This window comes from Eumetopias jubatus, unplaced genomic scaffold, assembly GCF_037043125.1.
Source record: "Eumetopias jubatus isolate StellerSeaLion01/CBP00866 unplaced genomic scaffold, mEumJub1_p1.0 scaffold_16, whole genome shotgun sequence".
Lineage (NCBI taxonomy): Eukaryota > Metazoa > Chordata > Mammalia > Carnivora > Otariidae > Eumetopias > Eumetopias jubatus.
The window spans coordinates 14,531,160-14,543,301 of NW_028274822.1; the positions used below are offsets into that span (position 1 = coordinate 14,531,160).

The following is a 12,142-nucleotide window of genomic DNA, read 5'->3' on the forward strand; positions in this document are numbered from 1 at the left end:
ATGTGACAAAGGGCTTATACCAAGAACACAGTTTCTTCAAATCCACAAGGAAAAGGGCACAAACTACTTAACAAGACTCACTGATATTAAATAAGTTTTTCAAATACGTAACAACGTACAGTAGTCCCCTTTTATCTGCAGTCTCGTTTCCCCAGTTACTGGGACAACGGCAGCCGGAAGCAGACGATCCTCCTCTCATGCAGCGTCAGAACCGGGATGGTAGTTGGCGCTACGTCATACGTCACATGCTACGTCATCTTCCTCCCTTCATCTCGTCTGGTCTCCATGTAACCTTTTTTTGTTTTGTTTTTAGGAGAGAGGAAGCAGGTGGAGGGAAAGGGAGAGAGAATCCCAAGCAGGCTCCTCGCCCAGTCCAGCAGGGAGCGTGAGGCGGGGCTCGATCGCCCGACCTGAGGTCCTGACCTGAGCCCAAACCAAGAGTCGGGCGCTTAACTAACTGCGCCACCCAGGCGCCCCACCATTTTATCATTTCACATCATCACAAGAGGAAAGGGGAGTGCATACAGCTGACCCGCCAAACCCACCCACTCAAAAATTCGTATGTAACTTTGACCTCCCAGAATCCAACTACTAATAACCTGCCGTTGACGGGAAGCCTGACCGAGAACACAGTCAATTAACACATATTTTGTATGTTATATGTCTTATATACTGTACTTGTATAATAAAGTAAGCTAGAGAAAAGAAAATGTTAAAGAAATCATAAGAGAAAATACATGTGTAGTACTGTACTGTATTTATAAAAAATAAAATCCACATATAAGTTTGACCCCGCAAGTTCAAACTTGTGTTTTTCAAGGGTCAACTGTACAGAAAGATATTTTGAGAGACGGACCACATTCACACAACTGCGATTACAGTATATTGTTATAATTGTTTTATTTTATTACTAGTTATTGTTAATCCCTTACTATGCCTAATTTATAAATTAGACTTTATCCTGGGTATGTTTGTATGGGAAAAAATGTGGTAGATATAGGGTTTAGTACTATCTGTGGTTTCAGGTATCCTTGGGGTCTTGGGAACTATTCCTTATGGATAAGGGGGGACTAGGGTAACAGCAGAGGCTCTCGACTAAGGTCATCTGAGTTCAAATGCTCGCTGTGCCTTTTATTAGCCTGTTGCCTTGCTGTAAGTTTCATAATTCATGTGCCTCAGTGTCCTGCTAATAACAGTACACACGTCTTCAGGTTGTTGTGAGACTTAAGAGCTAATAGAAGCAAAACTCTTAAGAACAGTTATAGGCCCTTTTTGTTAACTACAGCAATGCTTATCACAATGATCAGGGATTAAACCTTAGTCTTCATCCAAAACTCATCCTCTTGCCCATTACACTATATGGCCTTCAGGAAATGTTTGCTGTTCAACTTCCAATTCACTAAAACCTTTAATATGCTGTTCACGGGCGCCTGGGTGGCTCAGTCGTTAAGCGTCTGCCTTCGGCTCAGGTCATGGTCCCAGGGTCCTGGGATCGAGCCCCGCATCGGGCTCCCTGCTCGGCGGGAAGCCTGCTTCTCCCTCTCCCACTCCCCCTGCTTGTGTTCCCTCTCTCGCTGTGTCTCTCTCTGTCAAATAAATAAAATCTTTAAAAATAATAATTAATATGCTGTTCAACCATAATGCTTATCAGCCTTTGAATAGTTTTATTATTGGATCAGCACCTTATTATAAATGTACTCACTCATTAAAAAGTATTGAAGTAATGCAAAAATGATGAGGATAAGAATAACTTTTATTTAATACTTACTGCATGCCAGACACTAGTCTAAGCACTTAACACTATTTCCCCTTTCCTTGCCACATAAGGACTTCAAAGTAGATACTATTATTTTTTTTTTAAGATTTTATTATTTTTAACTAATCTCTACACCCAACATCAGGCTCAGACTCACAACCCTGAGATCAAGAGTCACACACTCTACTGACCAAGCCAGTCAGTCACCCCCACCAACGTACATACTATGATTATCCTCATTTTAAATGAGAGGAAACTGCGGCACACAGGGTTTAAGAAACTTGCCCAAGGTTGTAAAGCTGCTGAGGGGCACCAAGTAGATCAGTACTTAGCTCTGTTGATCTCAGAACCTTCCCACAAGAGTAGTCAGATATCACTTAACTCATTAAAAAAAAATTAACTATTTACATAACGAAGTATAACACTATTCTTTAGGATTCTCAGGGATGCAGAGGATACTCAAAAATATACTTGAAACTATTGATGTTAATAAGCAATTCGTATTATATGTATATAAATAAACTACAGTTATGCATTACATAGGAGAAAAACACAAGCAAGCAATACGCTAAAACAATAATAGTTACTTCCATTTAGTGGGATTAGAGTTGGTTTTATTTTCTTTTGTAATCTATTTTGTGTTTTTCAATTTTTCTACAATAATTTTACTGCCTTGTTACTCTTATAAGAAAAAATTTTAGAGAAAATTGTATATTGTCACAATTTCCAAATGCTGATTGAAAACAAAAAACTGCAGGCTGTCTTCAGTCCTGCTGAGCCTTTGTGACACACTCAGTAGCTCAGCTGTCTTTCAAAGCCAAATTTTGGGGCGAAAATTCTGTTTCCAGATGTCAAGGTTATTTCCACATTTAACCTCATATTGGGACAGACTTCATAGATCTGATCATCCATCTTCTGGGATGTGAAATAGCAAAGCCACTTCTTTTTGTTGCCCTTTGAGAATGAAAAAGGCCAATGTGGGAAGGGTCATAGGAGGCTAGGGGAAGGCACTTTCTTTGGACAGCAAGTGAGAATGTCAGAGAGACAGGCACTTGAAAATCAATGTCATTGTTCAATCTGTGGGCAAAAGACTTCCTGCATGAATTTGAGGTTGATGACTGATGGCAGGAGACAGATGGGGAGTTCGGGTGGGCAGTCAGTTCTAGTCAAGAGGGTAAGCTTTGGAGAAATGTCCTGAGATGGGAGAGTGATGGGGGAGAGCTGGTTTTCTGAGGGAAGGGGAGGGGGCTGGGTAGACACCAGAATAGCAGGGTTATCCACGGTGTTCCCTGGAAGGACCTGGAAGTATTTGGTAGGCTCCTGGTCCTACCTTTAGGAAGCCCAGCCTAAGGCAGAGTCTGGCAGGGAAGAGGTGAAGACGCTGTTTTGGCTGCAGCATTTCAAACAAATTGAGCTGCAACTAGTATGGCATGGACCATACTAGAATGACGACAGTTGCAATAGGGTTGTGATATGAATTGTGGGTATGACAGAGCAGGGAATCCTGAATCCCTGAGATGTTCCCTTTCCTTGCCACTGTGATGCTGGCAGCAGATGACACTGGTGCAAGCAAACAAACTGAGGTCAATCCATCCATTCACCAGCTCGGTTCTCCCCATCCTTAGCACCTGCTGCTACCACAGTGCAAGGCAAGATTCACACTGTCTTCCTCTTCTTCCTCCCTCCTCCTTCTCTAGGTTCTGATGGTTCTGAGGCTTTGCTTAGTCTTTTCAGAGTCTGTCTGATTATTTGTTTTAACCATATTATGTATTTTCTTGGAACAGAGCTTACTTGGAAAAAAGGACCAGGAGGAAGCGTAGGGCAGATTGAGAAACAAGAAGGGAAAACTGCCTTAATTTGGCCAAAGCCAGGACTTGGCAAGACATGTGAGTTAAAAGGACCTGGAGGCTGTTCTGTCAGATGAGTAGCCGGGGCCTTAGGTAGCTCCATATGATCATCAGTGGCTTTGCCTCTTTCTGTTCTCACCTTAGTTAGGAACCCATATAGGGTTCATCCGTAGTCTCAGAGGCTGGTCTCTGGGCACAAATGCTGGTGGTTGACAAGGGTTTTGGCCTTTAGTAGAGAGAAGTTCTCTACAGAACTTTTCATACAGATGGATGAATTCCTTACACACATACACACCAATGAAATCTCTCAGTATTACAGGTGGCAGTGTTTTAGGAAATAAATGACAAAACTAAGCTTTTTATATGGCTTCGCTTGGAATCAGGCCTTTCAGAATCAGTCCTTTCATTTCTAAAATGGGTGATACACCAAACAAAGTTTGACAGGTGCTAGGCCTTGGCGTCCTGCCACGGTGTGCTATTTAAACTGATCGAGCAAACTTGTTCACAGGGCACGCTAGAAGCTCTGCTTTGCCCCAACTACTGAGACGACAGGGAATTTACCACACTATACTGTCTATTTGTGTATATGTTTGAAAGTTTCCAGGTTAGAAAGTTCAAATTTTCCCTTTGTGTCTGGTGGTATTGGAATGTTGGAAGGCTACAAGCCCTTTGGAGATGGGGCTTAGAGGAAGTTGAGTCGGAGATACCTTTAGTTTGGGTTTAGTGGGATATATTTGTGTTCTTTTGTAGTTTCTTTTGTGTATAGTGGCGTTATCTCCATCCTTCTGGAGCAGGAGTGGCTTTGAAAAATACTCCTACTGCCTAGTGTCCTGACTTAACTGGCATCAAGACACAAAAGTGTTGCTCAGAAATCAAATCATGATATTAAGGTATCTGTCTCATGGCACACGGTTGGAAAAGCAGTGCAGTCTGGAAAATCCTTCTTATCACCAGATGTGTAAAATAATACGTTCTTCCTATAAAATTCAATTCTTTGATGCCTTTTCAAAATTGGAAGTTTTCTCCTAATCAGGAATACAAGAGAATATGCAAGTATACATGTACTTCTTATTTTGAATCCTTTTAAAAATAAGGATTGTCCAAAATCAAAGTTAGAAGATTTTTTTGGTAAAAACAGCCCCAATGTATTTATTTAATATATTCATCACAAGGGCTCAAACCAGAGACTTAATTTAAAAAACAGAAACAAAGCAAAAATGACACCACAGCTTAAGATACAGAGTCCTAGACAGAAATGACGGAGAGGACAGACCATCTAAGGAGAAAATAAAAAGACAAAACAAGCAGAGAGCCTGGACAGTCAGGGTTCTTGGCTAGAGACCTGTTTTGAGCAGGTTTCTTGCACTTCTTAAAGGCTGTGGGGTTTTTCCAGAGCTCGGCAGCATGCGTGTGCGAAGGGCTGTCCATGTTGGGTTCTCCTAGCAGGCTCTGGATGGACGGCAGGATGGTCCTTCAGGATGTCCAGGCAGATGTCCCCCTGGATGTCCACACTGGGGTGGTAGCGGGGCATGAGGAACTTCCCTATGGGCGTCTTGTAAGGGTAGCCACTGGGGAGCTCCAGGGAGAGCCCATGATAGCTCAGGTCTCATGCACTACTCCAGCTGCTCCATGGATCATCCCCACCTATTTGAAAAGGTTGTCTGATTCAGGGAAGGCAGAAATTCCATCATGAGGGTCATCAGCTCCTGCCCTAGCCTGTTGCCCACGGGGCCGCCGGCAGCGACACCACTGAGCTTGGCTTCTCTGAGGGCGGTGGCCACACTGGCAGCAGCCAGGTCATGGATCTGGGAGGCCATCCGGGCGGCGTCGGCAGGAGACAGCAACTCGGAGAGCATGGCTGCAACCCAAACTTAGAAGATTCTTGTGTTGGTGGAGCTCAGACTGCTAAGTGGGTTACAAACAGCAAGGAAGCCTGTTTGTGAAGACACCGATTTTATGCATTTTATGCATAGAAACTAGAAATAATTTGAAAACGGAGATCAGTCATGCTAGAAGGAAGAATGACTGCTTTTCTATTTTCTCTTTGGAAATTACTGTAGAAAATAATTGTAATATGAAGAGGTGATCAAAAAGTATGCTGCCAAAAAATGTAGGGATAAAAGCATTATAGGGGTATATCAAGAGTGAGATAAACTATGATTTATTGTATTTGCCAGCTTTTTAAAAATGTACTTTGATGTGATCTCTTTTCTAAGTGTATATTTAGAATGTATATTTATATATTAAAAGGTATATTTTTATATTTAATTTTAATTTTTATTTATAATATTCTTTTTCTTTAAGGCACCCCCTCCCCAATTGGATAAACTTCAGGTGCTACAGTGTCCACTCCTGCTTAGTTTTCTTCACTGATTCCTCCTTTTCTCTCTGATTTCCAAACATTGGAAAGCCCCCGGGCTCAGTTCTTAAACTCTTCCCTGTCCGGATTCACTCCCTGAGTATAGAGGTAGTCAAGGTTTAACCAGAGAGGCACAACCACAGTGGAATTGGGATTTATTGTTGGAATAAGACCTTATACAATTGGGAAGGAAGGTCTGGAAGGGGGCAGGAAGAGATGGGGGCAGAGTCCCTAACTAGGAAGCACTGGGGTGGGGGACAGAGTTGGGGCTTCCAAAGGCATATCCACCTGCTACTATGGGACTGTGGTAAGATGGAGAAGTCCATGTGGAAGGCCATTGCCGCTGAGTCTGGTGGTGGGCTTGGGGCCACTATTGGCCAAGAGGGCCAACAGTTGGGAAGAGGAGTTGGATGCAGAGTGGGAGAGAAGGGCACGAGCTGGAGCTCAGCAGTACCTCTGTCAGCATCTAAGCACACACCCTTCAGAGAGTAGTGATGGCGGCTTCACTTCTGCCTTGCAATTTCATGCACATACCTTTTTTGGTCAGTACTAATCTGAAACCATACAAGGAAAAAGATTTGGGGATATATTTCAGTTCAGCCAAGTGAACACAGTTCAGAAGCACATGCTACATAATCTCACTTTGTCTTATGGCTTTAATTCTACCCATATTCTGATGATTCACAAATTTATAATCCCTGTCTGGTCTCCTCTGGAATACTGATTTATGTCAAATTCCCTCCTTAAATCACCACTTGGATATTTAGTAGACTTTTCAAACAACATATTAAAAAAAAAAAAAATGAGCTCCTAATCTTCTTCCCTGAACCTTTTCTTTCCATACTCTTCCTCTGAGGTCCAGGTGTTCTGGCTAAAAATCTCGGGATTGCCTTTACTCCTCTCTCTCCCACCCAACAAGTAATTGATCAGAAAATCCTGTTGGCGGTTCCTTCAAGAAATATCCATGACCTACTCCTTCTATTGTGGGCTGGAAAATTGCCCCCGCTCCCCAAGAGATTCATTCCGTAATCCCTAGAACCTGTGAATATTACCTGAAACGGCTTTAAAAGAGGCAGGTGTGGGGTGGGGTGGGTATTGGTTAAGGATCTTGAGATAGGGAGATTATCTGGATTATCCAGGTGAGACCTAAATATAATCACATGTATCCTTAAGGAGGAGGCAGAGGGAAATTTGGGGTCCCCCCCCGGGGAGAAGGGGATGTGAAGATAGGTCAAAGAGAGATTGGAAGATGCCAGCCTTGAAGATTGGAATTATGTGGCCACAAGTCAAGGAATGCTAGAAGCTCCCAGAGGCAAGAAGTGGAGTCTAGAGAATGCACAGCCTTACTAACACATAGATTTGGGTCCAGTGATACTGCTTTTGGACTTCTGGACTCCAGAACCGAGAGAGAATAAATTTCTGTTGGCTTAAGCACCAAGTCTGTGATCATTTGTTATAGCAACCACCAAAACCAATACAATTTTTTTTACCATTTCCACTCTGGCAACCGTGTTGCAGAGCGCCACCATCTCTTGCTGGATTATTCCAGCAGCCTTCTGTCTAACTGACCTCTTTGCTTCTGTCATGGCCCCCCTCCCTATGGTCTGGTCTCAGCACAGCAGCTAGAGTATACCTTTAAAAATATAATTCAGGAGGTGCCTGGGTGGCTCAGTTGGTTGAGCATCCGACTCTTGGTTTCAGCTCAGGTCATGATGTCAGGGTTGTAGGATCGAGCCCTGTGAAGGGCTCTGTGCTCAGCAGAATCTGCTTGAGATTCTTTCTTTCCCTCTCTCTCTGCCCTTCCCCTGCTCACTCTCTCTAAAATAAATAAAATAAAATCTTAAAAAAAAGATGTTAAAAATGTAATTCAGATCAGGTCACTCATTTTTCAAAACCCTTCAGTTGTTTCCTTCTCATACAGAGTACAATATGCAGTTCTCATAATTAGCTTACAGAGCTCTAACTTGGCCCCTTTTTACCTGTCTGACTTTATCTCCTACATTCCATCATAGTAATATTAGCTTCCTTGATGTTCCTTGAGCATACCAGGTGTGTCACTGCCTCAGGACTTTTGCACTTGCTCTTCCATCTGCCTGCATTGCATCTCCCACCTCCCATGGGCTTACTTCTTCTCTTGATAGATGAGTCCTTCTCTGACTACTCTTTTAAAAACACCAGGCATCCAACCTCACTCACTCACACGTCCTAATGCTCTTCCCTTCTTACTTCCTCCACAGCCATATTAAATTCTGACATATGTCTTCTTGCTGAGTTGTTTAATTCTCCACCCTGACCCATTAGAATGTAAGCTCTGTGAGGGTAGGGGTATCTACCAGGGTTTTTTTTCCCACGGTTGTATCCCCAATACCTACAAAGGTCTATGGCACAAAATGGATGCTGAATAGTATTTGTTGAAGGAATAAATTATCCAAGAATGCTTAGTTTTTTTAAATTTTTATTATTTGAGAGAGAGAGAGAGAGAGAGAGCATGAGGAGGAGGGGAGAGGGAGAGGCAGATGCCCTGCTGAGCAGGGAGCCCAACCCCGGGCTCAATCCCAGGACCCTGGGATCATGACTGGAGCTGAAGGCAGATGCTTAACTGACTAAGCCACCCAGGCACCCCGCTAAGTTAGTTTTATATTACAAACATTTTACTCCACTAAAAGGTCTTGCACTGAGTTATAATCAGCAATCACCCAACACATTCCTTGGTTTTATTCATATTCTCTGGAGATAGTAATGCTTCCACCTTCCCAAATGTCACTCTGGTCAGGGACTGAATCATATGTTGGATTCAGTTGTAATGTAAATAATGGGACTGTTGTGTGTCCCGGAAATCAAGGCCTCCTCTCCATTTCTGTGTTTCCCCCACTCCCCTACTTTAAACTGGAAGGAAGGACTCGAGTGGGAATTTGGTATTCCTTTAAGGGGACTTCCCAATCCAACGGTCTTTGATCCTGGCTGTGGGTTTAATAAGCACCATTCCTCTCATCCATCCGCCTCTTCTAATTCTTCCTCCCCCAGTCATTTCCTGTCACAGCAACCCTTTCAAAATTAAACTCCAATTCTAAAACAAATGAAGCAAAGGCAGGAAGGGGGGATGAATCACAGCATATGGGAACAGTTTTGTTTGAAAGCATGATCAGCAGTCTTTGCAAACAAGCTGTGACCATATGTGGCAGGGTGGGCGTAGAAGGAGTTGTAAAAGACAAGTGATAAACCCTGGTAAGTGAATTCTAAAGAGAAAGCCCATTAATGATTGGTTTGATAGTAAGAAGTGATACCTTGAAAGAAGTCTCTCTCTAAGGAGATAGATATTTCTGTGCCTTTTTATAAATCGAAAGATTGCAAATAGGTGGCCTGTAGTGAGTTAAAATTCTTGCCCTGTATTAGCAGAGAGGCTATGGTTAACTGGTGAGGACTTGATCCTTGGCTAAAACCAAGGTCACTTGAATTCAGATTTATTGGTATACCAACAGAAGTTATTTTTAGAACCACATCTATTGCCTATAGGTGCTCATCCCTAAGGAAGAGAGAAAAGACATGTAAAAGGTGTGTGTGTGTGTGTGTGTGTGTGTGTGTGTGTGTGTGTGTGTGTGTTTGTTTCTTTTATTGATTGTCTCAGTCAGCAAATAACTGGGTTCTGACCAAAAGCCAGGTACAGGGCTAAGCCCTGGACATTCGACGTGGAGCAAAAATCCTGGGTATTACATGGTAAGCAAAAATAATCACAGTCCCTGCCTTCATGAAGCTTACAGTCCAGGGGGAACATAGCCAGTAATCAAATGGTCACAGAAACAAATGAAAAATAACAACTGTGGTTGGCGTGGTTTGTGCTATCAAGGAGGGCGACAGTATGGATCCTATGAGACTCTGATGGGAAGCCTGAGCTGGTCTGGGGAGTCAGGAAAGGCTTACCAGTGGTGATTATGGACTCGTGGCTGAGAGGTTATTTACGAGGGGACAAGGGTGTGCACAGAATTCAGGGCAGAAAAGGTGGTATGTGCAATTGTCCTGGGGCAGGTGGGGTTGCAATGTATTAAAGGAGCTGAAAGAAGTACAATGAAGGGAAATGCATCTGGAGCTTAACAGTGAGAAGTCAAAAAACAGAAAAGGGAGGGGCATGACTACCCAGTGCCTTGTGGGCTATGTTAAGGATTTTGATCTCTCAGGGAGAAGGCATTGGAAAGGGGGATGGGGCAGTTAATCAAGATCATATCCCCCCAAGCTCCCTCTTATACCCCTCCATTTTGGGTCACAGAGAACACGCTGTAGGAAGGTAGAAGTGGTAAAAACTGGTTATGTTGAATCAGCCTTTCATTTAACAAATATTATGAGTGATTACTCCGTGGCACATACTTTTTTGGGTCCTAGGGTAAAAAAAGATGAACCAGAAACTTACTGATCACCCCTCATAAGGCTTACGGTCTAGGATGCAACATGCATGATAAAGAGAGTCCCATGAATAAATCATTGCAATTTACATAATGCAACAAAAGAACAATGTAGGATGCTCTGAGCTCAAATGACAGGGGTCCTAGCCTGGGGGGAATAAGTAGGGAACTCAGGGAAGCTTTCTTCTGAAGGTTAGGTTGACTAAGTATTATTGGTAAGATTATTTGGAAAGTTACTGAAAACTTCAATTTGCCTTTTATTTTCTACTCCCGATCCCTATTTCATGAGGTGACCTTGACTCTCATGCTTTCTCTCTCTGTATATAAATGGCAGTGAGTAGATGGCAAGGCACCTGTGTTTCTGGAAGAAATGCAAAAGCCCATTTATTCTGAGTGCCAAGTCTGGGACATACATGGTGGTAAATGAAACAATAAACTATCAGATCATTAGGCAGTTCTGATTTTGTTCTGTCTATATATAATCCACCAGGAGGGTAGTAATATTGATATTTCTAAATTAACACCCTTTTCCTTACTAAACCAATTACTTCCAACATGTTACAGTTCGTCACCTCAAACTAGTTTGTTTTTTTTCTCCAATCAGTTGAAGACAGAAAATCCATAAGCAGTTTATCAGTGTGTGATGCTGTTTGCATTTCAGTGCTTCTCCCAATTTGGATTTTCATCATTCTTTGTACTCTTAGCCCAATCTCTGCACAAATTAATGTATTTATGTGAAAACAAGCCCCAATTCTTGTTTATAAATGTAATGTGGAAACCAGCCAGAGCATACTTACTAGAAACTTTGGGTGTGGTTGATTATTCCTGAAGATGAAGCCCAGTATTGTTATTCTTCTAAATTGAACTAGCCCTTTACTGAAACATGCCAACCCTGTGCCTACAGTGGAACTGTGTGTGCTAATCCACAAAGAACCATTGTAGCATGGTTTAAATTCTATCTGAACCACTTGAAAGTATATATCTATTTAATTTACTTGATAATTCTGATTTAATTCCATATCATTTAATAGTATATATCATAGATAAGTTACTTAAATTCTCCAAGTTTCCATTTTTTCTTTAGTAAAGTAGGAATAATCATATCTGCTTTGCCCTTTTGGTCTGGTTGTAAAATTAAATGTGAAAATATTTGTGATTATTCTTTGTAAACTCAGTATTTATTTGTAGGATGCCATTATTTGCATCATTGACCCCAATTCTTCACCACTTCCTGTAACTAAGCCCTTGGACATGTGATTTTGCAAGCCCCTTTCTAAAGAGGGGGGGGTATATTTCCCTGCCTCTTGACTTGAGTTTGGATATGTTACTTGCTTTGGCCCATAGAGTATGGTCAAAGTGACAGTGTGCAGTTCTGAGCCTAGGTCTAAAGAAGCCTAATATGTTTCTGCCTGTGTTTGTGTGCTCTGCCAATTGCCATGAGAAGAACATGTGCCTGGTCCCACGAAGAAGATGAGGGGCACGTGGAGCAGAGCCACTCCAGTCTAGCTGTCCCAGCTATGCCAAGCCTAGACCCGCTGGCTCCCAGTTGACCTGCAGATATGTGGGTAAGTCCATCCCAGGGCAGCAGAACACCCAACCAAGCCATGTGAATGAAATAAATTTGTATTATTATGTAGCACTGAGGTTTTGATGTAGTTTCTAATGTAGGATTATTGTAGTAATAATTGACTGACATATTATCCATCAGCCTTCCACCTATCCAGCTAATTAAACATCCATTGGTTCACTAAGACTATGGTACCTTCTAGGGGAAAATACAGAGATT

The 12,142-nt window shown here is 42.3% G+C and overlaps 1 pseudogene; it reads right to left on the reverse strand.

Annotated features, from left to right (window-relative positions):
- Window positions 1-4,924: 4,924 nt before the first annotated feature.
- LOC114208781 (ubiquitin-conjugating enzyme E2 C pseudogene) lies at window positions 4,925-5,461 on the reverse strand (annotated as a pseudogene).
- Between the last annotated feature and the right edge of the window lie 6,681 nt (window positions 5,462-12,142).